Below are 24,993 nucleotides of genomic sequence, written 5' to 3' on the forward strand. Positions count from 1 at the left end.
ACTTCATGAAAGCGTTAATGTTTTACTGTTTAATAACTTATAGACTATATTTTATTATTTTTCCCTTACACTCAGTGACCAAAGCTATACACACACATATAGACTCATACAAACATACACACAAGTATATGTATCTGTATATATATATATGTATGTATGTATGTGTATGTGTATATATAGTAATCCAAGCTGTGGGAAAACAGTAAAAAGGAGGCGTGTCACACGTTGTGGTACATTTTCTGATGCAGCTAGACGAAAACTTTGTGACGCTGCCACCAAATACACAAAACAATTACTTTGACAATCATGTTACATTATATTTAAAATGTTTCCTTTTCTTTTTCATAACTTCTTTAACACATGACATCGCATCGCGAAGCAGCGGTATTCTGCTATATATATATATATATATATATATATATATATATATATATATATATATATATATATATATATATATATATATATATATATATATATATATATATATATATATATATATATATATATATACTAATAAAAGGCAAAGCCCTCACTCACTCACTACTAATTCTCCAACTTCCCGTGTGGGTGGAAGGCTGAAATTTGGCAGGGTCATTCCTTACAGCTTCCTTACAAAAGTTGGGCAGGTTTTATATCGAAATTCTACGCGTAATGGTCATAACTGGAAGCAGTTTTTCTCCATTTACTGCAATGGAGATGAGCTTCAATGCCGTAGGGGGCGGAGTTTAGTGTGACATCATCAAGCCTCCCACGTAATCACGCAGTACATAGAAAACCAGGAAGACCTCAAAAAAGCGCTGAAGAAAACATGCATTATATAATTGAGAAGACAGCGAAACAATAAGAAGCGAGCGAGTGACATATACAACCATATTCATGAGTTCTGCTACTTCGGAAACAAAGCACAATGTAAACCTACACTTTAAATTAAGTTCATAGACAGGCTGTCGCTGGCGTTTGTAATTTCGTGCCTGCCCATATAAGGCCGTCCGTCAGCTGCAATCCAATAGCAAACTAATATTCACGGGTTAAGGACTGTGCTTATGCAGAGGAAGATGAGATGGTCAGGGTGGTGTTTGGTACAAACTCAGCGAAACTGCGAGAGAAAGTTTTAAGTGCCAGGACTAAGGTTACATTTAATACAGCCATGGACATAGCACGAGATGGCACCAGCACAGCTGGGAAACCCGATGCATGTACGCGGCGGCTCACGTGAACTGGCGCGAGTGCACAGATAAAAGCAACAGTTCCAAACGCTGAACAAAACCGAATTACACAATTGAAAAGGCAGCAAAAAATATGAAGCGTTTGATACATACAAGCATATTCATAAATCCAAAACAAAGCATGCGTTGGAAAAAGTCAATGTCCCGCTAAAGGAAGACAGTGTAAAAAAAACCTGCGCATGCAGTGTGTCAGGTCTCAGATAAAGAAGAAGACGAGCTGTTTATTGATGCAGTAAGAAACGAATCGATGAATGAAACCTGTCATCTTTACAGCGATTGACAAACACGGAATGTAACTTGAACACAACACATCCTACAAATCTGAACCTGATTGAAAGAAATAATGATAATCAAATCCTTGATGACAGCAACACTCAGTAACACTCACAAAACAAATACTGTATATTGACAGTCATGTTATGTTATTTTTAAAATGTTCCCTTTTCTTTTTCATAGCTTTTTTAACACACTACTTCTCCGCTGCGATACGCGGGTATATATATATATATATATATATATATATATATATATATATATATATATATATATATATATATATATATATATATATATATATATATATATATATATATATATATATATATATATATATATATATATATATATATAACCCGATCTACATACTCGAATAATGGATACTTTATTCGCCATCAATGATTGTTTTGGTAAAGCCATACTCAGTGTATTCATTAGATGAGCGGTAAAAAGTAAGAGCGAGGAAGGATGACTTATTGAGGCATGCAGGCTGTAGTGCGCGTCAACTCTATCTGAATTGCGATCACATTTGAAAAAATATATCTTTTCAAGTTCTATTTAGTCCATATGTGTCAAACTCAAGGGCCGTGGGCCACATCCGCCCGGTGTAATTATATCCGCCCGCGAGATCATTTTATATACTGTATGATTGTTATTAAAGCCCGGGTATATGAAGCGCTGGTAACACAATAAACTACAGATCCCATAATGCAGCGCTTCAGCTGCCTTGCGTAACACTTACGCGTTAATCAAGTCTACCTTATGATGCTGCAAGTTATTGCGAAGCTAGCTCACACGATGCTGAAGAGAAAAGTTGATTCTGAAAATAGAGCCTTTAAAAACCGATGGGAGGCTGAGTATATGTTTACTGAACCCGTGTGTCTCATTTGTGGAGCTAATGTGGCTGTAATTACAGAATTTAATCTAAGAGCGGCACTATGAGACAAAACATCAGGTTAACCTGAATGCAATGCAGAAGATACAGAAAGCAGCATAATTAAATAAGAATCTGACACTTCAGCGGACATTTTAACCCGTGCACAATCACAAAGTTATTTCAAGTGAAGCTGCTTTTATGGGAGACACAAATGCACCTTGCCTCACTTTCCCTGTTGCCAAGTAATGTTAAACCAAGTCGTCATTACGGTGTTCCCAAATACGCACTTTGCTGATAAACTGAGCGCACTGAGTTTGCACGGCGCTTTGGTGACTTTGAAGAACAAAAAAAGTCCGTCTACATGCGGCTCAAACCTTGTGCATGTTTGGTAGCACATATCTGTGTGAGAAGCTCTTCTCAGTGATAAAGACTAACAAAACAGCACACAGGAGTCGCCTCACTGATGAGCACCTGCAATCCATCCTGAGAATCTCCACAACACAGAACCTCACACCAAACATAAAAGAACCTGTGGCCAAAAAAAGATGCCAGGCGTCCAGCTCTAAAATGACATATGAGCAAAGAAAACTGAATGATTTGATTTGTTATTGCTGAAAGGAACACATTTCATTTATATTTCTAGGTTTTGTTATGCAGCATGTTCATATTTGAATTTGTATCATTTTGACAGGATATATTTTTATGGAGAGCAAAATCTTTTGGGATATTTAAAATCTAAGTTTATTTTTATATAAAATTACATAAGAGTAAAGAAATGTGAATGTTTGTTCTTTTAACGTTTACTTTATTTCTAACTTGTATAATTTAGACAGGATAAATATTTATGGAGAGAAAAATATAAGTTGTTTAAGGTTTGAGTTGATTTATTCACGAATAATATTCCTGTCTGTTTTTACCATTCCTACCAAAGATATTTCTGTCGACTAAATAAAAATTCCTTCTATTTAAAATTTAAATAGAACTTGAACAAATACGATAGTTCATAATATCCACGCAGACTTGCACGTAAGAGCGGGAGTTATCCGTTTTAACAAGCAGCGTATTGCACTGATACGAAATAGCTGTGTGTGTATATATGTAGATATGTATGTATATGTATATATATGTTTATTTATGTGTGTGTGTATGTATGTATATATATATATATATATATATATATATGTATATATATGTATATATATGTATTTGTGTGTGTATGTATTTATGTGTGTGTATGTATTTATGTGTGTGTATATATATATGTGTATATATGTGTATATATGTTTATGTGTGTGTGTGTGTATATATATATATATATATATATGTATATGTGTGTGTGTGTATATATATATATATACCAACAACACTCACTGACAAAACAATTACATTGACAATCATGTTACGTTATTTTCAAAATGTTTCCTTTTCTTTTTCATTGCTTCTTTAACACACTACTTCTCCGCTTCGGCCTTGGTATTTTACTAGTGTATTATATATATATATATATATACAGTGGAGGAAATAATTATTTGACCCCTCACTGATTTTGTAAGTTTGTCCAATGACAAAGAAATGAAAAGTCTCAGAACAGTATCATTTCAATGGTAGGTTTATTTCAACAGTGGCAGATTGCACACCAAAAAGAAAATCGAAAAATAACTTTAAATAAAAGATAGAAATTGATTTGCATTTCATTGAGGGAAATAAGTTTTTGAACCCCTACCAACCATTAAGAGTTCTGGCTCCCACAGAGTGGTTAGACACTTCTACTCAATTAGTCACCCTCATTAAGGACACCTGTCTTAACTAGTCACCTGTATAAAAGACACCTGTCCACAGAATCAATCAATCAAGCAGACTCCACACTCTACAACATGGGAAAGACCAAAGAGCTGTCCAAGGATGTCAGAGACAAAATTGTAGACCTGCACAAGGCTGGAATGGGCTACAAAACCATTAGCAAGAAGCTGGGAGAGAAGGTGACAACTGTTGGTGCGATTGTTCGAAAATGGAAGGAGCACAAAATGACCATCAATCGACCTCGCTCTGGGGCTCCACGCAAGATCTCACCTCGTGGGGTGTCAATGGTTCTGAGAAAGGTGAAAAAGAATCCTAGAACTACACGGGAGGAGTTAGTTAATGACCTCAAATTAGCAGGGACCACAGTCACCAAGAAAACCATTGGAAACACATTACACCACAATGGATTAAAATCCTGCAGGGCTCGCAAGGTCCCCCTGCTCAAGAAGGCACATGTGCAGGCCCGTCTGAAGTTTGCCAATGAACACCTGAATGATTCAGAGAGTGACTGGGAGAAGGTGCTGTGGTCTGATGAGACCAAAATAGAGCTCTTTGGCATTAACTCAACTCGCTGTGTTTGGAGGAAGAAAAATGCTGCCTATGACCCCCAAAACACCATCCCCACCGTCAAGCATGGGGGTGGAAACATTTTGCTTTGGGGGTGTTTTTCTGCTAAGGGCACAGGACAACTTAATCGCATTGCGGGAAAATGGACGGAGCCATGTATCGTGAAATCCTGAGCGACAATCTCCTTCCCTCTGCCAGGAAACTGAAAATGGGTCGTGGATGGGTGTTCCAGCACGACAATGACCCAAAACATACAGCAAAGGCAACAAAGGAGTGGCTCAAGAAGAAGCACATTAAGGTCATGGAGTGGCCTAGTCAGTCTCGGACCTTAATCCAATAGAAAACCTATGGAGGGAGCTCAAGCTCAGAGTAGCACAGAGACAGCCTCAAAACCTTAGGGATTTAGAGATGATCTGCAAAGAGGAGTGGACCAACATTCCTCCTAAAATGTGCAAACTTGGTCATCAATTACAAGAAACGTTTGACCTCTGTGCTTGCAAACAAGGGTTTTCCACTAAGTATTAAGTCTTTTTTGTTAGAGGGTTCAAAACTTATTTCCCTCAATGAAATGCAAATCAATTTCTATCTTTTATTTAAAGTTATTTTTTCGATTTTCCTTTTGATGTGCAATCTGCCACTGTTGAAATAAACCTACCATTGAAATGATACTGTTCTGAGACTTTTCATTTCTTTGTCATTGGACAAACTTACAAAATCAGTGAGGGTCAAATAATTATTTCCTCCACTGTATGTGTGTATATATATATATATATATATATATATATATATATATTATATATATATATATATGTATATGTGTATATATATATATATATATGTATATGTATATGTATATGTATATGTGTGTATACACACATATATATACATAAATACATACATACATACATACATACATTCTTTAGGGTGCGAGGAACTGTTGCTGGGGGTGGCAGAATCCATCAAGGAAGAAAAATAAAAAACGTTATTTGTACAAAATCTTAATTTATTTATCCATTCCTAAATAATTAAATGGGCAGGCTATTTCGTATCAGTGTATTACGCTGTTTGTTAAGATGGATGACTCCCGCTCTTACGTGCAAGTCTGCATGGATATTATGAACTATTGTATCTGTTCAAGTTCTATTTAAATATTAAATAGAAGGAATTTTTATTTAGTCGACAGAAATATCTTTGGTAGGAACGTAAGTTAAATGTAGGTATCATTGCATACATTTTTCTTCACCATACAAATGTAAAGAGTAAATTCGCCTTACATTCCAACCAAAGATATTTGTGTCGACTAAATCAAGGGTGTCAAACTCAATTGCACAGGGGGCCAAAATCCAAAACACACTTTAGGTCGCGGGCTGAACAGGATAAACATTTATTAAACACACTAAAACTAAACTTTTAAAACTTAAACTTTTAAAACTTAACTATTTTGAACATAAATATGAATAAAAACAGACAGGAATATTATTCCGGAAAAAATCAACTCAAACCTTAAATAACTTAATACCTAATATTTTGCTCTCCATAAAAATATATCCTGTCAAAATTATACATATTTAAATATGAACATGCTGCATAACAAAACCTGGAAATATAAATAAAACCAATCAAATCATTCAGTTGTCTTTGCTCATATGTCATTTAATCAGAGCTGGATGCTTGGCATCTTTTTTTGGCAACAAGTTCGTTTAGGTTTGGTGTGAGGTTCTGTGTTGTGGAGATTCTCAGGATGGACTGCAGGTGCTCATCAGTGAGGCGACGCCTGTGTGCTGTTTTGTTAGTCATCATCACTGAGAAGAGCTTCTCAGCTTCTCATATGTGCTACCAAACATGCACAAGGTTCGAGCGGCATGTAGACGGAGCTGGAGCATTTGTGCGGGACTGGAGTGAATAAACTGTGTGGGCCCTGTAGTATCGTACTTTGCCTTCAGTGTGCCATTACACTGCAGCTCAATCACCTATTTCTGAATCTGCACAGGTACAAGTTCCACATCAACAGCAAATGGGTTGCGAAACAACTCAAAATTCCTTTTTTGGTTCTTCAAAGTCACCAAAGCGCCGTGCGAACTTAGTGCGCTCAGTTTATCAGCAAAATGCGTATTTGGGAACACCGTTGTGCCGACTTGGTTCAACATTACTTGGCAACAGGGAAAGTGGAGCAAGTTGCACTGGTGCATTTGTGTCTCCCATAAAAGTACCTTCACTTGAAATCACTTTGTGATTTTGCACGGGTAAAAATGTCTGCTGAAGTGTCAGATTCTTCTTTAACTCTTCTGCTTTCTGTATCTTGTGCATTGCATTCAGGTCTTTCAGGTTATCCTGATGTTTTGTCTCATAGTAACGCGGTGTTCGGCAAGGCAGCTGAAGCGCTGCATAATGGGATCTGTAGTTTATTGTGTTACCAGCGCTTCATATGCCCAGGCCATTAATAACAATAATACAGTATATAAAATGATCTCGAGGGCAGGATATAATTACACGTCGGGCCGGATGTGGCCCGCGGGCCTTGAGTTTGACACATATGGACTAAATAGAACTTGAAAAGATATAAACTGCTCAAAAAAATTAAAGGAACACTTTGAAAACACATCAGATCTCAATGGGGAAAAAGAAATCCTCCTGGATATCTACACTGATATAGACTGGGTAATGTGTTAGGAACGAAAGGATGCCACATCGTTTGATGGAAATGAAAATGATCAACCTACAGAGCCCTGAAAATCAGAGTGAAAAAATTATGTGGCAGGCTAGTCCATTTTGCCAAAATTTAATTGCAGCAACTCAAAATTGTACGCAGCACTTTGTATGACCCCTGTGTACTTGTATACATGCCTGACAACATCGGTGCACGCTTCTAATGAGATGACAGATGGTGTTGCGAGGGATCTCCTCCCAGATCTGGACCAGGGCATCACTGAGCTCCTTGATAGTTTGAGGTGCAACCTGGTGGCATTGGATGGACCAAAACATAATGTCCCAGAGGTATTGGATTTAGGTCAGGAAAGTGTGGTGGCCAGTCAATGGTATCGATTCCTTCATCCTCCAGGAACTGCCTGCATACTCTCACCACATGAGGCCAGGAATTGTCATGCACCAGGAGCCACTGTACCAGCATAGGGTCTGACAATGGGTCCAAGGATTTCATCCTGATACCTAATGGCAGCCAAGGTGCCTTTGTCAAGCCTGTAGCGGTCTGTGTGACCCCCCATGGATATGCCTCCCCAGACAATCATTAACCCACCACCAAACTGCTCATGCTGAATGATGTTACAGGCAACATAATGTTCTCCATGGCTTCTCCAGACCCTTTCACTTCTGTCACATGCTCAGGGTGAACCTGCTCTCATCTGTAAAAAGCACAGGGCACCAGTGGTGCATCTGCCAATTCTGGTATTCTATGGAGAATGCCAATCGAGCTGCATGCTGCTGGGCAGTGAGCTCAGGGCCCATTAGAGGACATGGGGCCCTTGGGTCACCCTCATGAAGTCTTTCTGGTTGTTTGCTCAGAGACATTCACACCAATGGCCTGCTGGAGGTCATTTTGTACGGCTCTGGCAGTGCTCATCCTGTTCCTCCTTGCCCAAAGGAGCAGATACTGGTCCTGCTGATGGGTTATGGACCTTCTATGGCCCTCTCCAGCTCTCCTAGAGTAACTGCTTGTCTCCTAGAATCTCCTCCATGCCCTTGAGACTGTGCAGGGAGACACAGCAAACCTTCTGGCAATGACACGTATTGATGTGCCATCCTGGAGAAGTTGGACTACCTGTGCAACCTCTGTAGGGTCCAGGTATCGCCTCATGCTACCAGTAGTGACACTGACTGTAGCCAAATGCAAAACTAGTGAAGAAACAGTCAGAAAAGATGAGGAGGGAAAAATGTCAGTGGCCTCCACCTGTTAAACCATTCCTGTTTTGGGGGTCATCTCATTGTTGCCCCTCTAGTGCATCTGTTGTTAATTTCATTAACACCACAGCAGCTGAAACTGATTAACAACCCCCTTTGCTACTTAACTGACCAGATTAATATCCCATAAGTTTCATTGACTTTATGCTATACTCTGATTAAAAAGTGTTCCTTTAATTCTTTTGAGCAGTATATTTTTTTCGAATGTGATCGCGCAATTCAGATCGAGTTGACGAGCACTACAGTACAGTACAGTACAGTAAGCCCACGTGCTATTGTGGTTTTGAGTGCGTGCCTCAATAAGTCACCCTCCCCTCGCTCTTTTTTACCATTCATCTAATGAATACACCGAGTATGGCTTTACCAAAACAATCATTGATGGCAAATAAAGTATCCATTATTCATAAAGCTTCAGTTGGTGAACTGCCTTTCTGCGATAACCGCATATTTTTTCATACACCTCAAACCAAGGGGATGCGAAGGTAAAATGAATAAAAATGCGCGTGTACATACTCAGTGCACCCCCTCTTGGGAATCGAACCTCGGTCGTCGGCGCTAGAATAGGAGACTCTATATATATATATATATATATATATATATATATATACTAGCAGAATACCAGCCAACGCAGCGGAGAAGTAGTGTGTAAAGAAGGTACGAAAAAGAAAAGTAAAAATTTTTTAAATAACGTAACATGGTTGATAATGTAATTGTTTCGTTACTGTTATGAGTGTTGCTGTGATATAGATATAGATATAGATATAGATATAGATATATATATAGAGATATATAGATATATATATATATATATATATAGATATAGATATATATATATAGATATATAAATATATAGATATAGATATAGATATATATAGATATATATAGATATAGATATATATATAGATATATATATATAGATATATATATATAGATATATATATATAGATATATATATATCAAAATACCGCATCGCAGCGATGTCATGTGTTAAAGAAGTTATGAAAAGAAAAGGAAACATTTAAAAATAATGTAACATGATTGTCAAAGTAATTGTTTTGTGTATTTGCGGCAGCGTCACGAAGTTGTTTTGGTAGCTGCATCAGAAAATGTACCACGACGTCTGACACGCCTCCTTTTACTGTTTTCTCACAGCTTGGATTGCTGCTGTCATATATATATACACACACACACACACACACACACATATATATGTGTATATGTAGATATGTATATAGATATGTAGATATGAAGATATGTATGTATATATATATATATATATATATATATATATATATATATATATATATATATATATACATACATATCTTCATATCTCATATCTATATACATATCTACATATACACATATATATGTGTGTGTGTGTGTGTGTGTGTGTGTATATATATATATACACATACATATACTTATGTGTATGTTTGTATGTGTCTATATGTGTGTGTATAGGTTTGGTCACTGAGTGCAAGGGAAAAATAATAAATTATAGTCTATAAGTTATTAAACAGTAAAACATTAACGTTTTAAGAAGTACAGGTACATTGAAATTACATTTTCTATGTGAACGTTCAAATTTGTGCCTCTGGTAATGTGCCTTACCGGCATTTAAAGAAAATAAGTTTTGTGTCCTCTGCAGTTTTAAGAGAGAAAGGCTTTGGTTTGGGATAAAAGGAAAAAAGGTGTAAAGAAAGGAAAGTTGCCTTTTTCTTTTATATAGTGTAGAGAGATCTCTTCGCTGACGATATGAGCGCCTTTTGGGGACAGTCGCGGTGGGTCTTGTGTAGACTGGTGAGACGTCCCGCCATTAATCGGCTGTGATGGCACTGTCAGTCCTCCACTCCTGTGCGTGTCTTCATAATCCGAGCTGAGGACCTCATAATCGTGATATCGTGCAAAAGAAAGTGTGAATCGCCTTAATATTATTTTGCCGTGGTGTAGAAACGGGGTCCCGTGTTTGCACTTGTCTGGGCTATAGTGCAGGGGGAGGAAGAAAAATATTAAAAGTGCCCACTTTGACTTAAGGCAGAAGCGCTTTTGCTGGGCAGGAGACCCCAGTTTTTGCAGACACGTTCATGATATCAAAAGTCTCAGCGCTCTTTGGAGGTCATTCATATATATATATATATATATATATAGCAAAATATCCACGCCACGCAGCAGAGAAGTAGTGTGTTAAAGAAGTAATGAAAAAGAAAAGGAAACATTTTAATAATAACACGATTGACATTGTCATGAGTGTTGCTGTCATATATATGCCTGCCTAAATAAGTCACCCTCGCTTTGCTCTTACTTTTTTACCGTTCATTTAATCATGGCTAGTGGCGGAAAAATTATAAAATGGAAGGAGGATGGCTTTACCAAAACAATTATTGATGGCGAATCGATTATTCATAAAGCTTGAATTGGTGATCTGTTTTTCTGTGTTAACCTCATATTTTTTCATACTTCTTCTCAAACTAAGGTGGTGCGAGGGTAAAATGAATCGGGATGCGCTGATCAATGTAATCGGTGTACCAGGAAATCATGCATTGACAAAAGCTCCCTTTGCTTGTAATGCAAAGTGTGAATAAATGCATTATTTTTTAACGCGTTATGGAGCACATGCATCAAAGCTTCTCAGCTGTGCTTGTGCTAAGAAAAGGAAAGATTTTAAAAATAACGTAACACGATTGTCAATGTAACCTTTTGTAAGTAGTGCCTGGAGGATTCAGTGTGGAGAAACTCTAGAGACAGCGTGTGTATTAACTTGTGGATTTTTCTGTGAGTATTTGGTGGCAGTCTGACAAAGTTGCTTCGGAAGACGGCGTTAGCCGCGGAGCTCAGCTCAGAGCGAAATGAGATGAATGAGAGGGGAGATGATGACGTAACTCCCCCACCCGCCTTAACTGTCAATCCCCTACAAACACAGTCTCTCGGAATTTGCATAAGCACACCCCTTCACCTACAATTTTAACTTAGTTACAAAGTGATCAAAACTCGTTTATATCCTGCGTCCTCTTATTAAACTTGTATCCCGCATTACCTGTGGGCATGTGAAACGCCAGCGGTAGCCTGTCTATGAACTTAATTTAAAGTTTAGGTTTACACCTTGCTTTCTTTCCGAGGTAGCAGCACTCATGAATATGGTAGTATATGTCACTCGCTCGCTTCTTATTGTTTCGCTGCCTTCTCAATTATATAATGCATGTTTTCTTAAGCGGTTTTGGAGGTCTTCCTGGTTTTCTCGCACTGCGTTGACAGTCAGTTCACGTGATTACGTGGGAGGCGTGATGATGTCACACGAAACTCCGCCCCCCCACGTCTTTCCAGCTCAACTCTATTACAGTTAATGGAGAAAAATACCTTCCAGTTATGACCATTAGGCGTAGAATTTCGAAATGAAACCTGCTCAACTTTTGTAAGTAAGCTGTAAGGAATGTGCCTGCCAAATTTCAGCCTTCTACCTACACGGGAAGTTGGAGAATTAGTGATGAGTCATGTAAATGTATGTGTGTGTGTGTATGTGTGTGTGTATATATATGACAGCAGCAATCCAAGCTGTGAGAAAACAGTAAAAATGAGGCGTGTCAGACGTCGTGGTACATTTTCTGATGCAGCTAGACGAAAATAACTTAGTGACGCTGCCACCAAATACACAAAATAATTACTCTGACAATCATGTTACATTATTTTTAAAATGTTTCCGTTTCTTTTTTATAACTTCTTTAACACACTACTTCTCCGCTGCGAAAGCGCGGGTATTCTGCATATGCATATATATATGCATATATATGCATATATATATATGACAGCAACACTCATCACTCACAACAGTAACAAAACAATTACATTGACAATCATATTACGTTATTTTCAAAATGTTTCCTTTTTTTTTTCATTACTTCTTTAACACACTACTTTTCCGCTGCGAAGCGCGGGTAGTTTGCAGATAGAGAGATAGATATATGACTAGACATTAAGCCTGTTACAATAACGGGCGCTAGAAAAGTATTGCATAAACATTATTAGGAACAGTCTATATTAAATGGCAAGGGACCCTGACCTCATTCTGTTTGTTGTCTTAATTTTTTTGTTAAAAATATTTTTGCAAGAAGCCCAAAGTAAAATATTAAAAATAGAAACGTATATGACAATACAATAAGTATAATTAATATTACCTTAGTGTAAAACTTTATAACAATCTGTAATACAAAATATCTGAAGAAGATATTTAGGAAAATGTTTTTATTTTTTTACTTTTGGAAATTTTTCAATAAAATTTCATTATAGACAACATTTTTTGTAAACACTCTTGTTCAGGACCATCTACAATGTTGACAACAACATCTGTAAAACTTCTAACTCTTGATAATGCAACATATAACTGACTGTGGCTGAATACTGGTTCTGGAAAGTAAATAGCAATTTTTTCTGGCTGAATACTGGTTCTGGAAAGTAAATAGCAATTTTTTCTAAGGTTTGCCTTTGAGCTTTATTAATGGTTATGGCAAAGGCTAATGTAATTGGAAAATGTTGCCTTCTTATGGTAAAGGGTAAATTAGTAGAGGATAGAGCCAAATCAATACGGGGAATATTCTGACACTCATTTTCTTTTTTACAATCAATCTATTTGCTTGTATTTTTCTTTGTCTTTCAGCCTTTCTTTTGTTGATGTTTACTTGCTGAGCTGACCGTTCTTCCAGGAGATGTTGCTTATATAGGATTTGAGTGTCTGTGTCTTTTGTCCTACTTGACGTGTCCTTTTTTGTTGGGTGGCATGTTGTTAGTAGATAGTTAATTAGTAAACATGCACGGGGCAGTATGTGTGGATTTTATGTGCGCGGCTGCGACTCCCCAATCAGCACGCTCCCCAGCAATGATGTCCTTTATTTGCTTATCATGCGCGGCTGTGGCTACACCATTCACTGTGTGCATCCACGATGCGGTCGTGCGTGTCGCACCGCCTCCTCACGCATGCACTTCACCAAAAGACACACACACACACACACACACGGACACCAGACGCACACAGGGATTTTATTAATGAGAGAGAGAGAGAGAGCTAGCTAGAAAGTTAGATAGCTAGACAGAGATATATATAGATATATATATATAGATATATATACAGATATATATATAGATATATATATATATAGATATATATATATATATAGATATATATATATATAGATATATATATATATATAGATATATATATAGATATATATATATAGATATATATAGATATATAGATATATATATATATATAGATATATATATATATATATAGATATATATATATATATATAGATATATATATATATATATCTATAGATATATATATATATATATATCTATAGATATATATATATATATATCTATAGATATATATATATATATCTATAGATATATATAGATATATTCATATATATTCTCAGACATGAAGCTAAAACAGAGATGATATATACAAAGAGAATGTGCTTTCATATCCTTCGCATCAATGGTACCACACGCCAAAATGGACAAAGACTTGCAGAAAAATCATTGGAGGTGGCACACTAATTGCCAACTGAAGTTAGACCAAAATTAAATGTAAGCAATGGTTGTTTATTCACTTTTACAATCTCTCACAAAGCCAAAGTACTTTACTTGCCACGCCATGGCATGGTTAACATTGCTTAAATGGGATAAATTCAAGTCATGGGGTGTTGAAGCTCTGTCAAGTTATCCAGCGCTTGTTAGTCAAGTATACTAACAGGAAAACAAACTTGGAAAGGGGTTTCCAGTTTAATGCACGTTAAATTTGGAACAAAATTACACATAGGTCAAACATTACCAATAAAAAAAAGTAGTAATACGAAAGTGTTTTCCATTATTTTTAATGATCATATAACAGGTACTAATGATGTGTCTAGTGCCTCAGTAAGAAAACAAGGTTTAAATTAGTCTTTTAGGAACATGCTTTCAACCAGATTATCAACAATTAAACCTTTTGAATAAATATTCAAAGCAATTAGGGCATAATTTTAAGTGGGGGTTTCAGGGATTTATAACATTAAAATTTAAAGTCCAGCATCCCCACCCTTTTAAAATACTGTAATGATATTAAAAAATGCACATATTATCCACTGTTTCCCAGTGAGATGCATCCAGGAGCATCTTTTCAACATACCTACATCTTCTCAATACCCTCATTGCAACTACTGACTGGAACAGCAAATCATCTCATCTAATGAGCTCCACAACCAATAATTCGGAATTAGCTCAGTAATGAAAAGAAACCTTATTTAGAACACTTGTGTTTCAAATCGTACTATTTTGTTAATTGCCTTATCTCTGGCCAGTAATCGGACAGCTTAATCACAACTGGTGCGAAGTTCATAAAAGTGCTTCCATTCTACTTTATCCCCTGTACTCTGGGAAGCTGTACCCATCATAGTCTGACATGGTTAAAAGGACATTCTTTACAAAAAGTGATTTTTTTTTTAAATGCAGAACTGAAGAGTATTCAATAAAATGATGGAGAGGAAACAAGAGGCACATTGGGGTATAAAATACACCAGTAGTAACTTGTCAGCAAGTAAAAATTTTGATATATCATTCCTATCATGACTATGTATATCTGGAAGCTACCTTTAAAACTTGTGACAAAGCTCTGCATATGCCAGTACATCACTTGAGATGAAAGTCCACACAGACTTCAACTTGATATAGACAAATTTGATAGTTTGTCTTCATTTAAGTTTTCTTCATGCTCACAATGATGTTTTGAAAGGCAATATTAAAGTCTAGTTGGGCCTGCTTGTTTTTGTTCAACAGGAAACCAGAGGAATTGTGAAGAATAAATCTTTGAATACTTATTTTTCTGATAATTTTGCTTCATTGCATAGTCTATATATTTGACATATTTTCCACAAATCTGTGTTTCAAAAGGCATGTGCAATATATATTTATTTCTTGTTCAGATCACCTTATTTCATCATTCGGCACAGTACAGACATTTTGGAACTACTTCAGCTGACAATTAATCTTATGAAAAGAAATATCACAGTAGAACTACCCACTGTTAACCTATGAAATTGGGCCAACAGAAGCACAACTGCGACCTGAATTCACTCTGAAAAGTATATGCACATAGAACATATTGTGATATATACCGTAACTGTGATAATTTTGAATTATATCAGGGTATACATTTTTGGTCATACCACCCACCTCTAGATGCACCCTTGAAATAATTGAACATCCTCATTAATCATGCACATCCTATTGCACAAGCATACACACTTGTTCTGCAAATAAAGTGAGCAGATGCCATTTTGTAAAAGATTTCAAACTTCACACTGTTGAATCGTCTTCCACAACACATTACAGTCCATCGTCTGATGATCAGAGCCTCCTCAATTAAATGCTTTATTCATCAATAACTGAAATTCTGAACTTCACATTGGTTACAGAAAGCTAGTAGTTTCGCAGTTTTGTCTTAACTCATCTGGAAATCCAGTAAGTTCAAAGGTTTAACTTATGTTTCAACAAGTTTTAGAACTGCGTAAGGTTTATGCAAGTATTATGTGGAGGACTTCTTTAAATGTTGGGATGTTTCAATTATTTGTATAAATGCAGGGTGCTGCAAATTTTAGCTAAATAAGAGAGAGAGAGAGAGAGAGAGAGATTCAATGAATGCAACTACACTACGTAAAAATCAATACTCTAAAAACTTTAATCCACCCAGATTATGGGAGGTTGCATTTTTTCTTGAAAGGCAAAAGTGAAAAACTTGACTGAAGACTTAAAAAATGAATATTTAGCTTTGATGACTTAAAAACATTTCTTGATATAAAGATTTATGTAAGTTATGCTACTTGCTGATTTTAAATAAAGTATTAAAATTGAACTGTTAATTGTCCATCATTTTTTTTTTTTTTTCAGGAGTTAAAGCAAGGAAACTTTCCAAGTCTAAAACAATACACCAGTGGTTAAAAAAAATAGTTACAATAACTGTAGCATCATGAAAATTAATTTCTGCCAGTCAGTCAGTATATAAATCTATTATATAAAAAAATCTTGGGTCGAGACATGATCATCTTGGAGAGAAACTCTGACATCACGCAAGACTAGACATTACAACCTTAGGAAGCAAGACACATGAGACGATGACATTTGCACGTCACACCCTACTTACAAAAAATTTAAAACTAGTTCACAGACATCTAACCTTGCAGCTGTTGGAATGCTTTTGGCAGACACAATTCATGTGCTCCCAAGCTCTTAAAAATGTTATACGTTCTAGATGGCACGTGAACAACTAAGTCAAGAAGAAACAGCAGCATGTCGAAAAAAAGACACGAAAGCGTTGGAGAGAAAAGGCGGCAAAAAAAGTAAGCATAAGAGAACAATAATAATCTATGTGCAAATTCAGAAAATAAGGAAAATAATAAATCAGCCCAGACCAAGTAGTGACGTTCAAAAACGTTGGTGCGATACACATGCAAAGCATGTTAAAGAATATGAATGTAGGAAAATTCGAAAGTATCAAAAAAAGATAATAAAGATCGCATTAGCACAAACAGACAGCTATTACTCTGAAATAATGGAACAGCAAAATATATATGGAAAAAGGTGATATGTCAGAGGTACGTAGATATTGTAAGGCTTTAAAGTTTAAGTCAGAGAATTGTAGATCAGCTAATTCCTGTTGCCATCATGGAAAAGTAGTCTTGCCTCCTCAAAATGTAGATTTACACGATTCAGGACCATACGCTATGAGAATCTGTGGTGCCGCAACAATTAAAGCTATTTCAAGTGATCGGCGCAAAGCATGACATGCAGATCACGAAGGACGGTACAAGTGGCAGCTGGCTTAAAGGACAGCTGCTGTACAGGCTTTTAAATGATCAACGTGTAGCGCAACAAGCAGATCACACAGCACAAGCAGCAGCTGGCTTAAAGTACGTACCCTGGGAAGGGGGAATAACTCATTCACTACAGCTTTACTACTGGCAAATATCAAGAAATAAAAAATGAATGAAATGAAAATACTCTTTAAATTGTATATCCAGTTAACCAAACCCAGGGGGTGGTGAGCGAAGTGAACAAGGGGCAGAGCCCCCTAGTTAGTTAATAAATAAACATACATACAGGTAAAATTCTGTTATAACAAACTCCCAGGGACTTAAAAAACTATTTCTTTGAAACGAAAACTTTGTTGTAATGAGATTCTGTATTTGTTACTATGGTGCTTTCTTTAACTTGTATCCAGACGTCTGCAATCATTTCAATAGCTTCTTTCATGTTAATTTTAATCTCCTCCTGCCTACAAGTTATGCTGATGAGAATTTTTCTCAGCATTTCCTTGCGATAATACACTTTCAGGGTGCGAATGATGCCCAAATCCAATGGCTCAAGAACTGCTGTGCAACTGGGTGGGAGGAATTCAACACAAACATTATCTAAATGTGGAAGCATGTTGTGGGCAGCACAGTTATCAATCAGGAGCCAAATCATTATTTCTTCTTCATATTGTGAGGTTTCTGAACTCTTTTGAGACACCCCCCACCCAACGTGAACAACACGCTGAAGTGCGTCCTGAAGCGCGATTTCAGCATCTGTGGAAGATTGTTTGTCCGTTGCTGGGGCAGGGCAATAGGAGGCTCACAGCGGTGCAGTGAAGCACCACAGAAGCAAATCATAAAAGATCGGGGTTACGCTATAAGTCCCTGTCTTGCACCCCAAAACACAAGGCTTAGTCTCAGTACTTAAGCAGCTTGAAACAGGAACAGCACAGTTATTTATTGTAGCGTGATCTGCCATTCTGCTATACACAGACACTGCAGTCAGGCAGGGTGGTGGCCAGGTCAGAACAATTTATATGCTCCAAACCTTGCATCACCCACTGAGATCTTTTCGGTTTACTTTGGCGGAGACACGCAGCATATCTGTGAGCCTGTAATTGCCCGTACAGACGCGGAGATAGCACTTAGGGACGCTCTTCAGCTTGCTGTCTAGTTGGGGGAGGTCACAAAAGAGTTTACAAACTTCACATTTTCATGAATGACTGCTGCATTAATAGGTATGTTTCTTGAACAAGCATCACTGAACCACATAAAAACGGCTTTTTCAACGTCGCCAAATGCAACAGTTCCAATACGTTTGCAACCCGAGATCTTTCTATTTCTACTTTTTTTGCTCTGTCTTTCAAGTTATGACAGTGTCGATGGCGAAATTCTGAATTCACTGGCAACGACTTTTTTCTTTTTGCCACAATTGAGAGCTGCAAAATATGCAAGTTCTTTTTTTTCCTAATATGAACTGTTATCATTTTTTCGAGTCTGCCGTTTCTATAGGCGGGTGACTATTAGTTAAATTCAAATGGATGTTTTTCAAATGTTGTGTAACAATAAGCAAAAGGTATCACTGAAAACCACAGGAAACAAAAAAGACAAAACAGTATGAGGAAAGTTCGAAGAAAGAAAAAAAAAATAGTGTTTCAGTTTGGGGATCATTGTGCACAACTGAGCTGCGGCCACATAACTAACTGCTGTGTGGATGATTCATTCAGGCATTTCAAAGTCTTTTGGGCACTTCGTTGTAATGAAAGTATCTGCTGAATGTACTTCACAGTAACGAGATTTCTATAGACTCGTATTATATGGGAAAGCTATCGGGACCATAAAAATACTTCGTTGTAATGAAAATTTAATTGTAAAGATATTCGTTGTAATGGAATTTAACCTGTAGAGAGAGAGATAGACTGAGACATAGAGAGAGAAAGCAAAATCATTTATCAATGTCAAATTCATTTAAAACAACATAGGAATGATGTGGCCAAAGTGCTTAAAAACAATAGAATAAAAGAAAAACATACAATTAACATGAATAACAAATAGAAATAAAATAAATGAACATAAATAAAATAAATAATAAATAGAAGTAATGTTACATAATCACAACGAGGAAACCATCAGTATTACTGAAGGTCACGGAATGCAAGGGTATAGAAATGAGTCTTTAAGCTTGTTTTGAACAGTTCAATTGTAGACGACTCCTTTATGTAACAAGGTAAAGGGTTCCACAGGCAAGGAGCAACAGCTGCAAAAGCCCTGCCCCCCTTAGTTTTACACTTATTTCGAGGAACAACAAGAGACAACTGACCAGAAGGTCTAAGCACTCTAGATGGCTGGTGTAAAACACACACTTCGGATAAATAGGCAGGAGCAAGCCCATGTAAAGATTTAAAAACTAGCAACAAGAGTTTGAAATCAATTTGAAAACTGACAGGCAGCCAGTGTAAAGAAGCTAACATTGGAGAAACAGAATCAGACTTTCTTGCCCCAACCAGAAAGCGAGCGGCAGCATTCTGGACCAAATGTAACCTGTGTATTAGGGATTTGCTAATCCCAGAATACAGCGAGTTGCAGTAATCAAGGTGAAAAAAGATAAAGGCATGAGTAGCTTTCTGAAGATCCCTAGAAAGTAAAAAAGGCTTGATCTTACCTAATAGACAAAGCTGGAAAAAGCAACTCCTGACTACAGAATTAACTTGTTTCTCAAAAGAGAGGTTACTGTCAAAGATAACACCAAGATTGCGGACTTAAGGTTTGCAAAAGAGCCAAGAAGTCAAAGACCAATTTGGGCTTTAGCTGATGGACCCACTATAAGCACCTCCGTTTTATTTTGATTCAGATCAAGAAAATGATTAGCCATCCAGGATTTTAGTTCAGAAAGACAGCTGTGCAGTTGATTTATTGCAGAGTTGCAGATGGGGACAGTAACCTGTGCATCATCAGCATAGCAGTGAAAAGAAATGTTACATTTCCTGAAAAAAGCTCCAATAGGGTGAAGGTATATAGAGAATAAAATAGGACCCAAAATGGATCCCTGAGAAACACCACATTTAAGAGGAGCAATAGATGAAAAAGAAGAATTTAAAGTCACTGAAAAGTGTCTACCATTTAGATATAACCTAAACCAGTTAATAGCAGCCCGTTTAAGCCCAACAAGATGTTCAAGCAGCAACAGCAATATCTCAATGTCAATAGTGTCAAAGGCAGTGGACAGGTTAAGGAGGACAAGGACTGCAGCGCCACCTCAGTCAGTAATAATAGAGATGACATTGAATACTTTAAGGAGGGCCGTCTCAACACCATGATAATGTCTAAAGCCAGATTGGTAGATCTCAAATAAATTATTGGTGTGAAGGTGATCAACCAATTGATTATAAATAATGCTTTCTAATATTTTAGCCGGAAGTAGCAATTGGAAAATCGGGCTGAGAATTGGCTAAAACTCCAAGATCTAATTCTGCCCTTTTTTAGACAGGAACACACCGCAGCATGTTTAAAAAATGAGGGCACAATCCCCGCACTAATAGAATCATTGATAATGGCTAGTAAAGATGGACCCAAAACGTCAAAGGCTTCCACTAAGAGTTGTGGTGGTACAATATCAAGAGGACTGAGAGCTGGCTAAAGGGTGTCAATAGTTCTTTTTAACTGTAAATGTGAGACAAGATCAAAAGATTCCAAGACAATACCATGATTAACAGTAGGAAGTTCATAGTTAGTTGGAACAATACCAAGCGAATCTTATCAATTTTACTGAAAGAAACTGCTCACATGAAAGAACAGTGCTATTTAATCCCATCACAGAATGAGGGTGAATTCCCATATTGATTGAATTAAATGAGACCCTAGGATTCTTAGAATGACCGGATACTAAATCAGCAAAGAAATCATGTTTAGCTTTCTTAACTGCAAGCTGGAAGTTGAATAGATAAGTCCTAAAAATCTGTTCAGAAAACAATCAGTTCCATCTTTTTTCCAATGCCGTTCCGCAGTTCGACAGGCACACCTATTGCATAGTTTCATTTAGCCAGGGAGCAGGTCTTCCCTTATTACAGTGTATCTTGAGCAGATCAATTGAGTCTAAAACCGTTTTACGATAAGAATTAAATTCTAAGACAGTATCATCGATACAATCATATTTGACATGCACATCAAGACTAGAGAATATGGTTTTAAAATCGGATATAATAGAAGAATTTAAAAAGTGAGAGCAGCGTGAAGCAAAATTTGTAGTAGGGACATCTACAGTAATATTCAAATCCATCATTATAGAAAAATGATCACAAAAACATACATTCCATTAATCAATATTATTAACTGAAATATCACATGCAAGAACAAGATCAAGGGTGTGATCGACAAAGTGAGTTGGCATATTAATATGCTGGATAAAATCAAATGAGTCCAATAGTGATAAAAGATCATTAACCAAAGGAACATTTTTTAATCAGAGTATAGCATCAAGTCAATGAAACTTATGGGATATTGATCTGCTCAGTTAAGTAGCAGATAGGGTTGTTAATCAGTTTCAGCTGCTTTGGTGTTAATGAAATTAACAACATGTGCACTAGAGGGGCAAAAATGAGACGACCCCCAAAATAGGAATGGTTTAACAGGTGGAGACCACTGACATTTTTCCCTCTTCATCGTTTCTGACGTTTTTTCAGTAGTTTTGCATTTGGCTACAGTCAGTGTCACTACTGGTAGGACGAGGCGATACCTGGACACTACAGAGGCTGCACAGATAGTCCAACTTCTCCAGGATGCATATCAATATGTGTCCTTGTCAGAAGGTTTGCTGTGTTTCCCAGCACAGTCTCAAGGGCATGGAGGGGATTCTAGGAGAAGGGCAATTACTCTAGAATAGGTGGACAGGGCAGTAGAAGGTTCTTAACCCATCAACAGGACCGGTATCTGCTCCTTTGGGCAAGGAGGAACAGGATCAGCGCTGCCACAGCCCTACAAAATGACCTCCAGCAAGTCACTGGTGTGAATGTCTCTTAAACAATCAGAAATAGACTTCATGAAGGTGGCCTGAGGGCCTGAAGTCCTCTAGTGTACCCCGTGCTTACTGCCTGGCACCATAGAGCTTGATTGGCATTTGCCATAGAATACCAGAATTGGCAGGTCCACCACTGGCACATTGTGCTTTTCGCAGATGAGAGTAGGTTCACCCAGAGCACGTGACAGATGTGAAAGGCTCTGGAGAAGCCATGGAGAATGATATGGTGCCTGTAACATTGTTCAGCACGACCGGTTTTGTGGTGGGTCAATTATGGTCTGGGAAAGAATATCTATGGAGGGACGCACAGACCTCTACAGGCTAGACAACAGCACCTTTACTGCCATTAGGTATCGAGATGAAATCCTTGGACCCACTGTCAGACCCTATGCTGGTGCAGTGGGTTCTGGATTCCTCCTAGTACATGACAATGTCTAGCCTCATGTAGCAAGAGTATGCAGGCAGTTCATGGAGGATGAAAGAATTGATACCATTGACTTGCCCCCACACTCTCCTGACCTAAATCCAATAGAACACCTCCGGGACATTATGTTTCAGGTAGTCCGACAAATCCCGCTTGCACATCAGACTATCCAGGAGCTCAGTAATGCCCTGGTCCAGATCTGGGAGGAGATCCCCCCAGGACCCCATGCGTCATCTCATTAGGAGCATGCCCCAATGTTCTCAGGCATGCATACAAGCACGTGGGGGCCATACAAACTACTGAGTACGATTTTGAGTTGCTGCAATGACATTTTGGCAAAATGGACTAGCCTGCCGCATCATTTTTTCACTTTATATAAATAAAAGAAAATCCTGGAATGTAAAGGCCAGGCAACGAGATGTGATCTTCGAAAGACATTTTAAAGACCCGTGAAAAAAGACTGACAGCGGAGCATCTTGCGGGGCCGTGGAACATAAGATTCTTGCAAGACACGCCCTTCTTATGAAATAAGACCATGGACAGCCAGCAAAACATTCAGTCATGTGTCTTTAGCAAAGAAAGAGCATCGCAGAGAAAAGACACCCAAGGCATGATACATATGCAGAGAAAGGTACAGAATGTGAAAGCAGTAACAGGCGAAAGCATTGTAGCGTCCCAGCCAAGCTGAAGCCTTTTTTGTTTTAAGTGACTGTTAGGTCCGCTCGAGGGAGGGCAGAGTACAGCACGGCATACCGATAGCTGGGTGCTGATTTATGCGGTAAGGGGGAGGCAACACCCGTAGGAGGAGGGGTTGGAGAGGGTGCTAGAAAGTTTATTTGGGGTTACGCAGTCGGAGATTGTTAAAGTATAACTTTTGTGACACTTTATTACGTCAGTCGCTACAGTATCAAAAACAAGATAGCACAGATCACACTGACAAAAAACAAAAGGAAATTAGTTTAAAACAAAGAATTTCATACACGGGATTTAACTCATATATATTTATTGGTTACTTTGCAAAAAAAATTATTAACTGCTGATAACATGGATCATTTTGTCTGTGCTGAAATTCCAAACAGAGAAACCTATCCTAAATTATGGTACAAAGTCATTAAACACAAGTCTAACAGACCTCATTTAAAAGATTCAGCATATTGGGACAGGAAAGATTCCAAATATTGGTTTTACAGAAGTTCTAAAATAAAAGTGAAACTAAGGAAATAGCAACAATTCAAAGAAAAGAAAAAAAAAATCTTACAAGTGTGTATCCGGAAAACCAAACACGGGGGTTGGCGAGCGAAGACGCCTAGTATATAAAAATGCACAAAAAATGAACACATTTCAATACATGTGTCCACTAAGCATATTTAAATGCTTCCTTTTGTTAAGATAAATGAATATTTAAACAGTGTATTAATAAATAAAAATGAAAATTGCAACATTTTTTAAGTTAAACAAATTTATAACAAACTTTAAAGCAATCATGAAAATACCAATCACATATGAAAATAAACAAGAAGTCAAAATTAATGAAGCAAAGCAACACATATTGCTTACTGATCAAGTCAAGAAAGAAAAAAAAAATGCAAAATAAACATTTATGAAATGCACACCAGTCAATTCCTTGACCATTTTGGATTATAGATAACATTATATAGCTAATCTAAGCCACTCCTTTTCAAACTATTCTCTCTTTTATAAGTGGATGAAGATGAGGAAGATTTTTCCATGACACTTGTATCTTTCACAGCCAACAAAAGCTGAGAACAATCTCACAGTATGTTTGTGGTGATGCACAAACTGATTGGTTAACATTCTACTCTGCTCTCACACTATTGGCAATTTCAAGACAACTATTACACGATTTGATATAATATTTTATAAACAAAAATCTATCTTTTTCCCTTTTAATGCGGTAGTGTCAGATAAGTGTCATGATCAGGTCTGGGAATATTTTTTCTGCATATAAAATGGTCATGCACTAGAAAGCTATACATATATTAGTGAATACTCAATGGGAGGGTTCTATTATATCCTTTACAAGCTAAATTGTAAATGGAATATTC

The 24,993-nt window shown here is 37.3% G+C and overlaps 1 protein-coding gene across 4 annotated transcripts in view; it reads right to left on the reverse strand.

Annotated features, from left to right (window-relative positions):
• Window positions 1–24,993, reverse strand: part of LOC120525088 (GRB10-interacting GYF protein 1-like) — a 116,818-nt gene that overhangs the window by 89,795 nt on the left and 2,030 nt on the right. The window lies entirely within an intron of this gene.

Source organism: Polypterus senegalus, chromosome 3 (assembly GCF_016835505.1).
Source record: "Polypterus senegalus isolate Bchr_013 chromosome 3, ASM1683550v1, whole genome shotgun sequence".
Classification (NCBI taxonomy): Eukaryota; Metazoa; Chordata; class Cladistia; order Polypteriformes; family Polypteridae; genus Polypterus; species Polypterus senegalus.